The sequence below is a fragment of the Bos javanicus genome, chromosome 11 (assembly GCF_032452875.1).
Source record: "Bos javanicus breed banteng chromosome 11, ARS-OSU_banteng_1.0, whole genome shotgun sequence".
NCBI lineage: Eukaryota > Metazoa > Chordata > Mammalia > Artiodactyla > Bovidae > Bos > Bos javanicus.
This window is the reverse complement of record NC_083878.1, coordinates 24246069-24259385: the sequence shown is the minus strand read 5'-3', so window position 1 is coordinate 24259385 and position 13317 is coordinate 24246069. Positions and strand designations below refer to the sequence as shown.

General features: G+C 42.6%; 1 long non-coding RNA gene across 2 annotated transcripts in view; it reads left to right on the top strand.

Moving 5' to 3' along the window:
• The window catches only part of LOC133256923 (uncharacterized), a 242876-nt gene that overhangs the window by 84851 nt on the left and 144708 nt on the right, over nucleotides 1–13317 (top strand). For both annotated transcript variants that reach the window (XR_009739336.1, XR_009739335.1), the window contains exon 2: nucleotides 10796–10879. This is a non-coding gene — a long non-coding RNA (uncharacterized LOC133256923). The remainder of the gene's footprint in view (nucleotides 1–10795; nucleotides 10880–13317) is intronic.

The following is a 13317-nucleotide window of genomic DNA, read 5'->3' as shown; positions in this document are numbered from 1 at the left end:
CTTTTATTATATGAAGGAAAAAATTTACTTTGTATTTCAAGCAATATAATCTTTTTGGTATTGTTTAATATATATATTAACAATCCACTGTCTTCTTGCAAAGCCTGGCCACAATTGATTAGATTAAGCAATTTGGCTCTTTAAAGTTAAATGAATTATTTATCAATTATGGGTTGTTTCCAATAAGTAAGCATTTTTTTTCCCGCATTTAAAATCTTTGTAGATAATTTGTGATTCTAAGTCAGCTACAAGGTGAGTCAGCAACATACACTGGAATATGATTACTGTGTGATTAGCAGCTTGATTTCAGGATGATCCAACCTGCATACTTGGCAGGCATCGAGTATTTTCTAATACAGTGTCAGGCACACTCACGTGCTTGTTAAATTTCTTCCTATGTGATGAGTATACGAATCTTCACAGTAAGCCCTGGTGTCCCCAGCAAATTCCTTGTGCCCTCTGCTATCAGGCATACTATTGATGTGTATGTGGGGTCCCCAGCCACTGGGATCTAATGCCTGATGATCTGAGTTGTAATTGATATAATAATAATAGAAATAAAGTGCACAGTATATGTAATGCTCCTGAATCATCCTGAAACCATCTCCCCCTGATTCCTGGTCTGTGGACAAATTTTCTTCCACGAAGCTGGTCCCTGGTATCAAAAAGGCTGGGGACTGCTGGGACTATCTACTCATTCAAACAGAAGAAGGAACAGTTTTCTTGTTTACTACTGCTTTCTGGGTGTTATAGGCTGAATTGTTTTCCTCCCAAATTCATTTGTTGACATGATAGCCTCCAGTGCCTCAGGTTGTGATCCTTTTTGAAAATAGAATGTAATTAGTTAAGATGAAGTCATACTGGAGTAAGGTTGGCCCCTAATTCAATATGATTGTTATCTTTATATATTAAAAAAAGGACATCTGGACACAGAGATATGCACACAGGGAGACTCTCATATGAAAGTACAGGCAAAGGTTGGGGTGATACTCCTGTAAGCCAAAGACTGCCAGCAAACCACTGAAAGCTAGCTGAAGGTATGGAATGGATTCTTCCTTCCAACTCTTAAAAAGGAACCGACATCCTGATTTTAGACTCCATAACTGAGACAGAGATTCCTGCTGCTTAAGCTACCCAGTTTGTGGTTCTGTGTTACTTACTGCAGCCCTGGGAAACTAATACACTGCATTTGTGAAAGGAGCAAAATCAACAAAGAAGGAATATTTCCTAGTGCTGTGCACTCCTTTCACAGCGTCCCATGCTTTATGTGCTGTCATAATTCTCACTCTTCTATTACCTTTATCATAGTACCTCATCTTTTCTTGTTGGAGAAATTGCATAAAGCCTTTAGTATCTAGAATGGGTGGCTTTTGCATAGATTAATGAATCTTAGAAGTGCAAAGACTTACTAAGTGGCCTTGGAATATGTTTAGAATGTCCACCTCTGGCAAATTTGAGAATTTTCAGGTTGTATGCATATCTTTTTCTGTAATCCTGGAAGTAAAAGGCAAACATCTAAGAAATGGTGGATATTTTAGCATACTCAATAAAAAGATGAAAGACAGCAAAACTACAATTAATGAAAAATCAAATTGGAATGGAGGACCTTATATGTATAGATGAATGTTTTATTCTATGAATAATGAGAGCTACAAATAACTTCTGAAGGGAGTGACATAATCAGTTATTTAAAACTTATTTTTCTTTTTTTTTAATTGGAGTAAAGAATCTGCCTGCAATGGAGGAGGCCCGGGTTTGATCCCTGGGCGGAGTTCAATCCCTGGATGGGGAAGATTCCCTGGAGAAGGGAATGGCAACCCACTCTAGTATTCCTGTCTGGGAAACCCCATGGGCAGAGGAGCCTGGTGGGCTACAGTCCGTGGGGTGGGAAAATAGTTGATTTTCAATGTTGTGTTAGTTTCAGGTGTACAGTTATCCATACATATAATATACATTCTTTTAAAAATTCTTTCCTCATATAAGTCATTACAGAGTATTGAATGGAGTTCCCTGTGCTATAAGTAGATCCTTATTATCTGTTTTATATATAGTAGTGGGTATATGTCAATCCCAGCCTCCCAATTTATCTTTCCCCTCCATCTATCCCCAGGTAGTTATTTAAAACTTTATTTTGAAATAAGTAGGAAGATGCAAAGAAATATCCTGGGAGATCCAGTATGCCCTTTATCCAGCCTCTCTTAGTATGAACATCTGTCATAACTATAGTGTAAAATGAAAACCAGGAAATTAACATTGACATAATCTGCTTATTCAATTTCACCAGCTAATATATGTACTAATTCATCTCATTTGTGTGTGTATGTGTGTATGTGTTGCTATGCAATTTTATTACATTTGTAGCATAGCATAACCACAATTACAACCAAGATTTTTCACTGTACCATTACTGCAAGATTTTCTCATGTTAGCCTTTTATAACCTTACCCATCTCCTCCCTTACCTATTTCTAAGCCCTGGTAACCATTAATCTCTTCTTCATTTGTATAATTTTACCATTTCATAAATTTCACATAAACTGAATCTTGCAAAATACACCCTGTGACCTAAACTTTTTAAAAATGAATTTTTATGGAGTAGAGTTGATCTACAGCACTGTGTTAGTTTCTGTGTGTGCAGGCTCAGTTGCTCAGTCATGTATCCCATAGACTGTAGCCTTCCAGGCTCCTCTGTCCATGGATTTCCAGGCGAGAATACTGGAGTGGGTTGCCATTTCCTGCTCCAGGAATCTTCCCAACCTAGAGATCGAACCTGCATCTCTTGTGTCTCCTGCATTGCCAGGTAGATTCTTTACCGCTGTGCCACATGAGAAGTCCATGTGTTCCACTGTACAGCAAAGTGAATCAGATACAGATATTTATATCAACTCTTTTCTAGGCTCTTCCCCATACAGGGCATGACAGAGTACTGAGTAGAGTTCCGTGGTATATTCAGCAGGTTCCTATTAGTGATCTCTCTCTCTATATAAATAGTATTTATATGACAAACTTTTTTTATTCAACATAATTTTGTTGAGGTTCATTCCTTTTATTACTGAGTAGTATTCCATGGGCTGTCTGTACTATAATTTGTTCAAGCATTCACTTATTGAAGGGCATTTGGGTAGTTTTTGGTTATTGAAAACAAAGCCCCTATGACATTTGTATCTGAATTTCTGTGTGAAAACAAGTATTCATTTCTCTGCTGTATATGCCCAAGAGTGCAACTGCGAGGTCTGTTGGTGTAAGTCTATTGTTAGTTTTAAAAGGAAATGTCAAACTGTTTTCCAGGGTGGCTCTACCGTTTTGCATTCTCACTAGAGATCCCACTTCTCCACATACCCCCCTAGCTTTGGTGTTTTCACAGTTTCTTTTATTTTTAGTCATTCTGAGAGATATAATGATATCTTATTGTAGTCTTAATCTGCATTTTTCTAATGACTTATGTTGTACACCTTTTCATGTGCTTATTTTCCATCTGTATATGCTCTTCTGTGCAATGTCCGTGCATACCTTTTGACCATTTTTGAGTCGAATTGTTTGTTTTTCTATTGTTAAGTTTTGAGAATTCTTTATACATTCCAGACACAAGTTCTTTGTTGAGTATGTGACTGTGAATACTTTCTTCTGGTCTATAGTTTATCTCATCATACTTTTAACAGCATCTTTTTCAGAGAAAGTTTTTTAAATTTTGATAAAATCCAATTTATCAGCTTTTTTTTATGTATTGTGATTGTAGTATCAAGGATGTGATCATTTTTAGATTTTTGAAAGTAAAGGATGAAAAGGAGAGCACTAAGTGAGGTGAAAGGTAGATAGTTGCAAGGCTGTTTCAACAGTACGTGTGCAAAGCCAGTGTCAGTAAAGCTGAAGAGAAGAGAGTAAATAGTCCTATCAGGTATAGATGTAATAGGACTTAGAAAGCAGTCATATATTCAGGCTAGGGTATCAGGAGACATTTGGGGTTTGGGTTTATATAATGCAGTGGATAGCTTTGCCACTACCTAGAATTACATAGGAGAAGGCGATGGCACCCCACTCCAGTACTCTTGCCTGGAAAATCCCATGGATTGAGGAGCCTGGTAGGCTGCAGTCCATGGGGTCACGAAGAGTCGAACACGACTGAGGGACTTCACTTTCACTTTTCACTTTCATGCATTGGAGAAGGAAATGGCAACCCACTCCAGTGTTCTTGCCTGGAGAATCCCAGGGACGGGGAGCCTGGTGGGCTGCCGTCTATGGGGTCGCACAGAGTCGGACACAACTGAAGCGACTTAGCAGCAGCAGCAGCAGCAGCAGCAGAATTACATGAAGGAAGAGCAGGTTTGAGAGAAGGGGCTTGGATGACCAAGTATGAGATTAGACACAAAGAATTTAAGGTGCCTAGAATATCTTTTTCTATCCATTTACTTTTAACCTTCCATAGCTTTATTTTCTTTTTACATTTTATTTTGCCAAATTTTAAACCTATCTAAAAGTTAAAGTAATCAGCCAGTAAACACCCACATACCTATCACTGAGATTTATCAATTATTAACATTTTGTTTCATTTGTGCTCTCTCTTTAAACATACATTTTAAAAATTTTATTTTGGAATAGTTTTAGCTTTATAGAAAAGTTGCATCTAATGTATGGAATGGAGAAAGCAATGGCAACCCACTCCAGTACTCTTGCCTGGAAAATCCCATGGATGGAGGAGCCTGGTAGTCTGCAATCCATGGGGTCGCTAAGAGTCAGGCATAAAGTCACTTTCACTTTATGGGACATCCAGGGTGAAATATTTAATGGATGGATAAACAGATGGGTCAGAGAAGGCAATAGCACCCCACTCCAGTACTCTTGCCTGGAAAATCCCATGGACGGAGGAGCCTGGTAGGCTGCAGTCCATGGGATCGCTAGGAGTCGGACACGACTGAGTGACTTCCCTTTCACTTTTCACTTTCATGCATTGGAGAAAGAAATGGCAACCCACTCCAGTGTTCTTGCCTGGAGAATCCCAGGGACAGAGGAGCCTAGTGGGCTTCCATCTATGGGGTCGAAAAGAGTCGGACACAACTGAAGCGACTTAGCAGCAGCAGCAGCAGCAGAGAGATGGGTCTAGACCTCAGATGAGTATTGGAAACTAAAGACACAGGCTTAAAAGTTGTGACATTCAGGTGTGCTTGAGGCCATGGGAATAAGTGAAACCACCCGGGGAGATGCTGTGATTTTAATTCTGTGTGTTAGATCAGAAGACAGTAGTGGGCTTCAGTGAACCATAAAAACAATCTGAAAACTGAGAAATTCCATATTCTCTTTTGTTATCAAAAGGTTCTGGAAATCTGGAAAGGCAAGAATCTTTCAGTTTCTTCCTTTGGAAAGTGGATTCAGAGAATGATTCTAATTTATTTGAGTCATTGAACCTTAAACATATGAAGGACATGTCACTAGATAGGTCCCTGACTGACAGAAATAGTATGGACCTAACAGAAGCAGAAGATATTAAGAGGTAGCAAGAATACACAGAAGAACTATAGAAAAAAGATCTTCATGACCCAGATAATCACGATGGTGTGATCACTTACCTTGAGCCAGATATCCTGGAATGCGAAGTCAAGTGGGCCTTAGGAAGCATCACTATGAACAAAGCTAGCAAAGGTGATGGAATTCTAGTTGAACTATTTCACATCCTAAGAGATGATGCTGTGAAAGTGCTGCACTCAATATGCCAACAAATTTGGAAAACTCACCAGTGGCCACAGGGCTGGAAAAAGTCAGTTTTCATTCCAACCCCAAAGAAAGGCAATGCCAAAGAATGCTCAAACTACCGCACAATTGCACTCATTTTACACGCTAACAATCCACTCCAGTGTTCTTGTCTGGAGAATCCCAGGGATGGAGGAGCCTGGTAGGCTGCAGTCTGTGGGGTCGCACAGAGTCAGACATGACTGAAGTGACTTAGCAGCAGTAGAAGTAGCACACGCTAGCAAAGTAATGCTCAAAATTCTCCAAGCCAGGCTCAACAATACGTGAACCATGAACTTCCAGATGTTCAAGCTGGTTGTAGAAAAGGCAGAGGAACCAGAGATCAAGTTGCCAACATCCGATGGATCATCAAAAAAGCAAGAGAGTTCCAGAAAGACATCTATTTCTGCTTTTTGACTATGCCAAAGCCTTTGACTGTGTGGATCACAATAAACTGTGGAAAATTCTGAAAGAGATGGGAATACCAGACCACCTGACCTGCCTCTGGAGAAACAGGTCAGGAAGCAACAGTTAGAACTGGACATGGAACAACAGACTGGTTCCAAATTGGGAAAGGAATATGTCAAGGCTGTATGTTATCACCTTGCTTATTTAACTTATATGCGGTGTGAGAAACGCTGGACTAGACGAAGCACAAGCTGGAATCAAGATTGCCAGGAGAAACATCAATAACCTCAGATATGCAGATGACACCACCCTTATGGCAGAAAGCAAAGAAGAACTAAGGAGCCTCTTAATGAAAGTGAAAGAGGAGAGTGAAAACATTGGCTTAAAACTCAACATTCAGGAAACAAAGATCATGGCATCTGGTCCCATCGCTTCATGGGAAATAGATGGGGAAACAGTGGAAACAGTGACAGACTATTTTTTTGGGTTCCAAAATCACTGTAGATGGTGACTGCAGCCTTGAAATTAAAAGATACTTGCTCCTTGGAAGAAAAGCTGTGGTCAACCTAGACAGCATATTAAAAAGCAGAGACATTACTTTGCCAACAAAGGTCCATCTAGTCAAGGCTATGTTTTTTCCAGTAGTTATGTATGGATGTGAGAGTTGGACTATAAAGAAAGCTGAGTGCCAAAGAATTGATGTTTTTGAACTGTGGTGTTGGAGGAGACTCTTGAGAGTCCCTTGGACAGCAAGGAGATCCAACCAGTCCATCCTAAAGGAAATCAGCCCTGAATATTCATGGGAAGGACTGATGCTGAAGGTGAAACTCCAATACTTTGGACACCTGATGTGAAGAACTGACTTATTGGAAAAGACCCTGATGCTGGAGATTGAGGGCAGAAGGAGAAAGGGACGACAGGAGATGAAATGGTTGGATGGCATCACCGACTTAGTGGACACGAATCTGAGCAAGCTCTGAGAGTTGGTGATGGACAGGGAGGCCTGGCGTGCTGCAGTCCATGGGGTCACAAAACGTTGGACATGACTGAGTGACTTTGAACTGAACTCTCTAACTCATCTTTGTATTCCAAACTTATAACATTAAAAGAAAATGGGGTTTAACATCCTAATTTGGAATAAGAGAAGCATTTCAGTCTGTTGCATTTATGCAATGCCACATGAGGTAAATCAAAGAAAAATGAAAAAGGCAACTTAAAAAATGTAATAGTTGCTGGAAAGAGGTATTTGAAGATCAGCTTTTGATCAGCATGTGCCATCTAAGCCTTTAATTTTTAAAATGCTCAAGCACAGTAATCTATTTTCATGCTGTGAGTGAAAGAAAGGGGAAGATTATAATTCTTTTAAAGAGGAAGACTGCTGCTTGTGGTCTTGGAAAATAATAGCGCTATGTTCTGAAGCTGGAAGCCCACCCTTCCCTTAGCACCGCAAGCTGTGCTTAAAGGAAAAGAAAATATGCAAGGAAGAATACATCACACTATATTTAAAAGGGATTTTTTGTTAGCACTGTGGCCAAAGAACCTTGAGATTCTGGAGTAGACAAATGGGTTTTCAGGTGTAGTGGTCTCTCCTAGGTACCCTCGCAAGCCCACATGGCCTCCCTGTCACCGCCTTCCCCTGCCCTGGGTTCCTCACAGAATGTTCCCTTGTACACTTGGCTCCCCTCCATCAACAGAACATGCATGGATTCCTATTTGCCTTTCTTTTGTATCAGGCTGTAAAGAGTTTTGGGTCAGGAAATCAGAGTTCCTCTTGCATATGACACTGTAAAATACTAAAAAGAGGCGATCAAGTGTGAGCAATCAATCTGCAGGGTAGGCTGTGTGGGTCTCCAGGTGGACTCTTAGGGGAAGTAGAGATGCGTGTGATGTCCAGCAGGTGGCAGTGTGAGCACATGGCAAGGCCAGTGCTGCTGCTGCTGCTGCTGTCGCTTCAGTTGTGTGGTGACTCTGTGCGACCCCATAGATGGCAGCCCACCAGGCTACTCTGTCCCTGGGATTCTCCAGGCAAGAACACTAGAGTGGGTTGCCATTTTCTGCCCCAATGCATGAAAGTGAAAAGTGAAAGTGAAGTCGCTCAGTCGTGTCTGACTTTGCCATCTCATGGACTGTAGCCTACCAGGCCCCTCCATCTGTGGGATTTTTCAGGCAAGAGTACAGGAGTGGGTTGCCATGTCCTTCTCCAGACAAGGCCAGTAGAGGTACTAACAAATTAACAAATCCTAAAAAAGTCTTTGCATCTGATAATTTGTAGAAGCATTGCTTGTCTCTCTTCCATTGGTGGCTTATTTTGAAAGGCTGAGCTCTTTGAATAAATGAGCAAACTACGCAAGGTGAAGGGAAATAACATGCTTGATAGCCATGTGATGGCAAGTTTGTTTGCCTTAAGCACTTTGTTGGGAGAATGATCAAATAAGGACAAGGCCGTGGTTTTGATCTCTGTAGAGGCCAGTTAGGTTCTATTGTGTGGCCAAGGGTTTCATTTGACATATGTTTAACCACCTGAAAATGTCTGTTTTGCATATGGGAGTCAGTGTTTAAGTGTTGCTCAGTCAAAGAAATTCACTAGGGTTAAAAAAAGATTGACCTCAGAGTCATGCAGACTTGGGTCCAAATTCCTGCTCCATCACACAGTGGCTGTGTAACCTCAGTAAGTTTCTCTCAATCCTTCTTCCTGTTGCCATAGTGCTGCGTGAAGGTGACAATGTAAAGAAAGTGCCTGGCATTCTGTAAGTGCTTGAGCAAGAGTAGCTAGAAATAGTAATGATGTGAAAATCCATTGACTGTTCCCATGGCAACTTGCCCGCATTCTTTGTATACCAAGGAGAGCCTGGTTTTGTCCTGGTGCCCTGTGAAGATACAGTCATTTCTTTGCTTCAGTGGAGCATCTGTTTAGAGCCTTATCCTTTCTCCTCTTGCTGGTCTCAGGCTACAGAGAGGACCCTGAGGTGGAGGACGGTCTGGGTTAGCAAGAGCAGGTTAAATGTACAGTGTTAGCATATTGCTGTGTCCCATGGCCAAATATAGATGACCTTTGGATGATCTCCCTGTCTGCAGAACTATGAATGGAATATGAGATACCTAGGTCAGGTGACTTCTCCAAGGGAAGAGCACCAGATTCCTTGCCCTCTGATCCCTCACACACACTTATTTAGCAGGCACTCCTAACCTTTGTTATATCCATGCTGTTCTTGTAGGGATCAGTTCTCCATCTCAGTGCATAGCTCCACCATCCATTCAGTTTTGAAAGCCAGGCATCTAGGAGCCATGCTGGGTATCTCTGTCTCTGCTTTTTGACCTGTTCACCCAGTCTTGTTCAGTTTTATCTTCAAAACTTCTCTTAAGTCCATTCCATGTCTTATTATCTGTATTACCGTCCCTCTTGTCCATGACATCTTAATTCCTTCGAGATCTCTACAGTGAACTCCCAGTGGTGGACCTGCATTCACTCTGTCCCTTCACTAGTCCCTAAATGGCAACCCACTCCAGTACTCTTGCTTGGAAAATTCCATGGACAGAGGAGCCTGGTAAGCTACAGCCCATTGGATCCCAAAGAGTCGGACATGACTTCTCTTTCACTTTCACTTTCTCTGCCCTGAAGTTAGAGTGGTCTGCTTGCTCTCTCATTGCCTACAGGGTCAGGATGAAACTTTTGACCACTGCTTACAAAGTCCTGCCTGGTCTGCCTTCATTTCTCAGCTGCAATCGTCTGTTATTAATTCCTTGGGTTTGCTACTGTCATTTCCACCTGTGGACACTTGTCTGAGCTTTTCTCTCCTCCATTTCATCGTTAACACTATTAACCTTTCCTCAGTTCAGATAGTCTTAGGAATTCTTTTTTTTACTACCCCAATTAGGCAAAGTAATAATAATGAAACAGCAAATCCTTATATAGTAGTTATCAGGCACCAGTCCTCTCTAGGTTAACTCAACTTATTTAATCTTTATAACAACCCTGTGTAGTAGATATGCTACTGTTACCCCTGTCTTACAGATAAGCAAACAGAAACATAACAAGGTAGTACACCGACTTGCTCAAGGTTATCTGCCTGATTAGTGGTAGAAGTAGTGCTAGAAGAAGTGCTAGAAGTCAAACCAAGGGCAGCTGGCTGCAGAGCCTGCCCTGGGTCTCAGCCTCTTCTCCATGGTGACAGGCGCTCACAGCACCGTCTCCTCTGTAGCACCAAATACAGGTGCAGGTTTATGTTTGGTTATGGGAGCATTTATTTCCCTGAAGAGACTGTAGGCTCCATGAACACATGTTTGCTTTTTGCTCTCCTGGTAGCCTTTGCCATTTGGGGCCCACATTAGGAGCTGAATAAATGCTTGGATGAGCAAATACACGTGGATGGGAACTATGGACAAGGACTGCTCGGTGTTTCCACATCCAGGCCAGACACGCTTTACATGATCTAGTTCTCAGGACAAGCTAATGAAGCAACTCTGTCTTCATCTTTCAGCTGAGGAAGCGTAGGACTAAAGAGGCCAAGGGACCTGCCTGAGGCCAGGTCTGAGGCAGGATGTGATCCACGTGGTCTGACGTCAGAGCTCAGCTCTCTGCACCTTGCCCTGTTGCTTCTTCTTGCCTTTTTTCCTACCCTCTTTTCCTTCCCTTCTCCTAACGTTGTTTTCTCCTTCTCTTCTTCTAGGTCCCTGAACAAGATCTTCTATTCTCGGGATATGGGAGGCATCAGCACAGTAGAAAACGAAGCTGACCATCTCTCAGGAGGCAGGTAGGCTACGGCTACTTAGTGCCAATATTACTTCACTTCGAGCTCTTAATGGTTGCAGACATTTTCAGTATATTTAGTAAGTTTATTTATTTTGTTGCATTTGGTCACACTGTTATCTGAAGGCAGGGATTTTTACATTTTTTTATCTGCAGGTTTCAGAACACTGTGCCATCATGAGTTCATCTTTATGCCAGATGTGGGAGAGCAGGGGGGCGGTGCTTTGTTTTGGCAGGAAGACACCGAAGAATAGCCCTGGTGTCAAGAGGCTCACATTCTTGTGGGGAGAGACTGACATACAAACAAAATGCCAGGGAGCAGTGTGTCATATGGATGGGGGTAGGGGGAGGGTGGTGGGCTCTGGGAAACCTTCATAGAGACATCTGCTCCACAGACCTGGGTGCAGGGCTCTGGACTTCCTGCTCAGGGCTAAGGTTCCATCCTTGTGAAATTTACAATCTGGAGGGCAAGAAGATTGTTCAGTAATTACAGATTATAATTCATATTATGAAGGAAAAGAGCAGGGTAGGATGAGAGAGAATCACAGAGCCGTGATTCAGTCTGGGGAGATGGGAAAGGGTTTCAAGAGGATGAGGCCCTGGAGCTGAGCAGGGGAGAAGGAGTGGGTGTGAGGCCCACTAAGGACAGGAGTCCAGGAGTCTCGAAGCAGGAGCTGTTGCTCACATGAGGCAGGAAAGGCTTGAGGTTGGAGTAGCACAGACGGTTGGTGTGGCTGGAGTGCAGTGACCAAGGGGGATAACGTGAGGGGTCAGATCAGGCAGCGCCTCGCAGGCCATGGTCGGGGGACAGATTTCACTCAACTATGATGGGAACACAATCACTGAAGGTTTTATGGAAGTGAGTGCCATAATGGGATTACTGTGTACAAGCACGGATGGTTGCATTTTGAAGAATGAATTAGACAGGGACAAACAGGAAAGTGGAGGGAACAGTTGGGCGGAGGTTTGAGTCTGTTAGTAGTTTGTAGGATACTATGGCTAGAATGTGGCTCCTCAAGGGGATTTCAACAAGCAGAGGTGGTTGGACTGGAAGGGAACAGAATGTCCAAAATCAGGGAGCAGGAGGAACCAGGGTGTGGTAGGGAAGTGGCTCTGCAAGGAGCAGAGGGAGGGTGGTGGTGAGAGTGCTGGGCACTGCAGTGCCCCCAACTCTGCCAAGAAGATAGAATTGGGAGATGAAGGTACTAAGCATTTAAAGCAGATCTTTAACAGATCAGCTTTGCTTTGCAGAAAGAGCTCTCCTGGGGTGCTCCAAGGAGACTCAGTGGGAGGGGAGATTGGAGCTTGGTGGTTATTGAAATCGCCCAGGGACAGGAGAGATGGTGTTTTCCCAGTAGTTGTCAACAGTGATAACTATCACTTATCAAATGCCTTATGACATGCGAGCCATTGTACCAAATACCTGACATCTGTCATTTCTAATCTTTGTCACTGAAATTCCCCACCACACGTCCTCCAAGGGGAGCACAGGGGAGGAGAATGCTCTGATCAGACACCCCTTCCTAGCAGCCATGGAGCCTCTCAGCACTGTAGCATTCTGTTTCTATAAGGAAATCACTGTTCTTTGATGAAGCAACTCTTCTAAAGGCAGTAGAGCTGAATGCATTGAAGAAGTGAGATTTGAACCCTAATCTCTGTGATTCCAAAGACCATGTTCTTTCCTTTGTATCAAACAGTTCCTTATATCTCTAGCAAAACCTGTGGTGATGTAATTATTTATGTGAATGTTTTCCTTTCTCTACTAGAATTTGCACTTGTTGAGAACAAGCATGTATGCTAAGTCGCTCAGTCATGTCCAACTCTTTGTGACCCATGGACTGTAGCCTGCCAGGCTCCTCTATTCGTGGGATTCTCCTGGCAAGAACACTGGAGTGGGTTGCCATGCCCTTCTCCAGCAGATCTTCCCGACCCAGGGATCGAACCTGTGTCCGTTATGTCTCTGGCATTGGGAGGCGGCTTCTTTGTCACTAGCGCCACCTGGGAAGCCCTTGTTGAGGACAGACTGTGTATTATTCATTTCTGCACCCCCAGTGCCAAGCACGGGAACTGGCATGGGGTAGGTATATTTTGACCAGAAGAACCTATATAGATGTGGTGAATATACACAATGGAATATTACTCAGCCATAAACAAGAATGGAAGGTCCCCATTTGCAGCAACATGGATGGGCCAAGGGAATACTGTACTTGGTGAAGTAAGTCAGACAGACAGAGATAAATACTATACCACTTACATGTGGAATCTAAAAAATAATATAAATGACTCTACAGACAAAACAGAAACAGACTCACAGACACAGAAAACAAACTTATGATTACCAAAGGGGAAAAGGAGGCAGGGGATAAATTAGGAGTAGGGGACTAGCAGAGACAGGCTACTTACACAGAATAGATAAGCAACAAGGATTCACTGTGTAGTGCA